The sequence below is a fragment of the Tachypleus tridentatus genome, chromosome 7 (assembly GCF_004210375.1).
Source record: "Tachypleus tridentatus isolate NWPU-2018 chromosome 7, ASM421037v1, whole genome shotgun sequence".
NCBI lineage: Eukaryota > Metazoa > Arthropoda > Merostomata > Xiphosura > Limulidae > Tachypleus > Tachypleus tridentatus.
Window position 1 is genome coordinate 163,182,823 of NC_134831.1, and position 4,209 is coordinate 163,187,031.

The 4,209-nt window shown below is 29.1% G+C and overlaps 1 long non-coding RNA gene across 1 annotated transcript; it reads left to right on the forward strand.

The window, feature by feature from the left end:
• The first annotated feature begins 535 nt into the window (after nucleotides 1-535).
• LOC143258201 (uncharacterized) lies at nucleotides 536-2,511 on the forward strand. The gene is made up of 3 exons (XR_013032189.1): nucleotides 536-684; nucleotides 1,167-1,236; nucleotides 2,275-2,511. It is a non-coding gene; the product is annotated as an uncharacterized LOC143258201 (long non-coding RNA).
• Nucleotides 2,512-4,209: the final 1,698 nt, after the last annotated feature.

The window sequence follows — 4,209 nt, forward strand, 5'->3', positions numbered from 1 at the left end:
TGTATGGTGTGTTATAATGTTAAAAAACTAAGTATTGACTATAATATAGTACATCGATGTTCGTTTGTTTTAATGTTACAATAGTTAAGTGTGTTCCAGACGATTTATTGATATATAAACCATTTGTGTATAGGCACTATGTATAAATTGTGTGCGGTGGTTAAAATATTTTTTCACCATTTACGTGGTAATATCCATTCCACCCTAATCACACAACTTCATTACCACTTACAGATTCAAGGTTATTTCTACAACTCATGAGCCACGTTAACTGAAATGTTTTACATGTAAATGACGAATAATCACTCACAGTTTCCTTTCAGCTCAGTCTGTCCCTCAACACGTCTCTATGACACTGTAATTTGATTCTTTTGACGTCAATATTACTGGAATCCTTCTGATTGGTTGGGATGTTCTTAGAAGTATGCATATCATTAAATATACTACAAAAAGTATTGTATCCCACCGTCGTTTAATTATATATTTACTCTCAATAAAACGTAAGTTTCTCATAATTCAAAAAGAATTGGTGGTATAATATTTTATTTGAAAATATGTCGGTGTTATAGTAGTTATAATGAATATTAAAGATCTTATGTACTTATTTGAATAATTATAATTATTTATTGGTAGAAACTAATAATTTGTTTTCAGTGTAGAAGATGATATGTCGCCACGTACATGGTAACTTTAACGTTTTTCTGTCTATTGTTAAACTGTCTCTGTGTTTTGATATATCATACGGGTGTTGTTGTTGGTTGATAGATATAATATTTCTTTACGAATGAAGTTTCTAACTTACTAATAGAAGAAAGTACAAACTTCGTTCTTAGAGAAAGCTTATATCTAACAACCAACAACAAGACCCGAATAATCAATCAAATAAAATCATTTTACTGTTAAAGTGTATTAAGGAAATGAAAATTTATTTTCAAATCATAGGTCAGATGTCGAGCGGTTATTTTAATGGTTTTAGTCTCCTTGTGATAGATCATGACCCTAATTCTTCTATACATTTCTACTTTCGTGCATAAAAATTACTGTGTTCTGATATATCTGAAGCTAGCAAGATATAGCATTCATGGGTTTTACTAGACTTTGAAATTTTATTTTACGTTACGTTGAAAGTTAAATTTCAATAACTACGTTAATATTGATTTTAACAGATCGGAGAAATGAAGACTATAACAATTATTATACTTTTGATGTTTACAACACTGTTGGAATCAACTCCAGGTGAGATTAAAATCAGAGATCATACAAACAGTTTAAACGTTATGATAGAAATATCAATTATAAGATACGTTTGTCTTTACCCTTTAAAAACCTACTACAATGTTTTATTTATTGTTTGTCATGGATGGAGGTTTTTAAGATTAATATTTAATGAAAGTAAGATAGTTTATAACGAAAATGTGTATCTAGAAATTCGAATATTGTCTACGTTTCTAATGAATGAGTGTGAAAATAATACTTCTGTTGACGATTAGATATTTTACTGGAATTTAAAGTAAGAATTCAAATTACTTCGAAATGATTTCATATGTTAACAACAATACAGGGTAACACAACCATACTATTTTATAAGACTTCTCCTTATAACTTTGAAAGTAAATCTTTTAATTGAAATTCTGTTTGTTACAACTGAATATAAAACTGAAATTAATGAATGTTAACAATAATAGATAATCGTTTCGGATGTGTTTTGTTATTTATGAAGAAGTGTATTAAATCATTTACATATAATACGACAGTTGTTTGGTGATTTATCTGGTGTGGTCATGTTTGTCATAACAGTGTATAGTTGTGAAAACAATATACCTATTTTATGCCATGTAAGACGCACTTTTTTTTGAATACCTTTAAATCCTCATGTGCTTTCCAAAACAAAAGTGATTGGTTAAATAAGGAGGTTAGCTTAGGATCTAATGAAATCAGCCTCTCATACAGATCGTAAACTCATTACTTACCAACTAAGAATTTTCAATGGCAAAAACATTAAATTGAACTAATATTGTCCATATACTGGGGAGTGCATGATATATTTACTCAGTAACTTTTAAAACCAAAATCAAGCCTGCATCAAGGTGTTGGTTACTGTGTTAGTTTGTTTTATTGTTTTCTTAGAAATTTCTTTCCAATAATGTAATTTTAAGAGTTTTATGAACATAGTGTTTATCGGTTAGGTTTCACAAATAGATAATATGGAGTAAAGAAAAAACATATTAAAATATTATCAGTGATATGTCTTCCAATGATGTGATTTTTCTTTAGTGAGAGAAGGTGTGGGGACTTGCCGAGATGGCATCATATGTGCAACAATATACGCTTGTTGTGATGTTCCTCCTTATTATTGTTGTTTTAATGGTGTTGGAATTGAAAATGGATCTGGTATCGGGCTTGGAACTCGATCTGGTGTCGGATTGTTAGGGTAAAAGAGAAAACAAACAAAACTGAGTATACTACAGTTTTCACATGGAATTGCTTTATCAATAAAAAATATAAAAATGATTTGTGTGTTTGTTTATTAGTAGACACAAAACTGACAACTATTCCTGTGACCATAGGAAGGATAGAAACCTCGATTTTAACATTGTAAGTTGTCGAAGTCACTACTTTCTCTTTAAAGCTTCTTATAAACAATGAAACTTACTATTTTAAAAGCAAATATTAGAAAGCTCTATCACATATTGGTAGCTATGATAATTTTTTTCTGTTACTGTCTAATAACATGAAACATGTTCGACAATCCAAAACATTATTTGGGCCACAATATGCAATGAAACATGTAATGACATGTTTTATAATTAAATCTACATCTAAAGAGTAAAACCAAACAATAATGACTGTAGATAAGTAATCAATGATCTTTTATTTTATGTTACAAAACATTATTGGGTATGTCATATTAGTACCACATTGTAAAAAGTTGGATAGAAAAAATGTATTTCAACAAAATGACGCAGGATCTCATCATACTTAGATGTCATCGTTATGCAGCAGTATATATTTTCAAACCTGTTTGTTTCATATAATATTATGCAGTCAGCACGTTTCAACACGTAATTATAATAATTGTTAAAATACTGAAAATGAAAGCTAACCTTATTCATAAATAAAATATAACTCAGTGCCATCTACTGTAATAATAAGTAAACAAAATACAGTTCCACACTTGTGAAAAATTCTTGTAATTTAGTTATTTTTTTATTATTTTCTGCTTTCAATTACAAAATAGTTATTAAAGTATTTCTTAACTCTCGCATTGTATTCTGGTTAACTACTTCAGAAATATAAATCCGAGAGCTTACGGTTCGGAACCAGTTGACGAGAAACCTTCTACGCAATTTTTATTTTATGATATGTTTTGGTTCGTCTTAAACTAACGTTGAGGCCAAAGTTGAAACGTAAAAATCGTGATCCAGATTGTGTCCTAAATAAAGGTGTTTAACGATATTTCTTTATAACTGAGTAAAATAAATTAAACCAAACTATAACCATATGTATTACATTGATTTAAAGTTACCTAGGCTTCTCACATTATAACTAAAATGTCTAAATCACATGGTAATAGTTCTAATACTCGCCGATTCTAAGGAATTTATTCTTTCATTAAAATAAAGATGAACGAAAGAATATTTTATTTCTATGATATGACAGAACGATATAAATATCTAAATACTTTATGTGTTAAAAGAACAAAGTCACATTGCCTATTTGCTGTCTTCACCAGGAAATAATACAACGGATATAAATGTTCTAACTATTTTAATTTAACGTTATGCCATAAGGGACTATGTGAAGGCGTTGAGAAGCTGTTTCGGAATTTAGTTTCATGAATGAAAAACAATACGGAAGGTAAAACATTTGTGTTCAACCTTATCTTAACAATAACGACAATAGTAAAATTTAAAGAGTTGGAAATAAAAACGTTTGGATGAAGACAAAAAATTAATATAACGTGTTGTGTTTATGGAAGAAACACTAAAGCTATTTTCTAACGTCCATAATATTTAATTACCGACCAAAGGGAAGACAGCGATTTAAAAACAACGCTTGATGTAATCCTAATAACTGCTATAGCTGTAATTTTCGAAGATACTACATTGTAGAGGTTAATAAAGTATTTATAAAACATTGTTGTTTAAAGTTTCTAGCTGGAACCTGGAGAAGGCTATAAAAACATGTAATGTATTAAACGTTCAAACG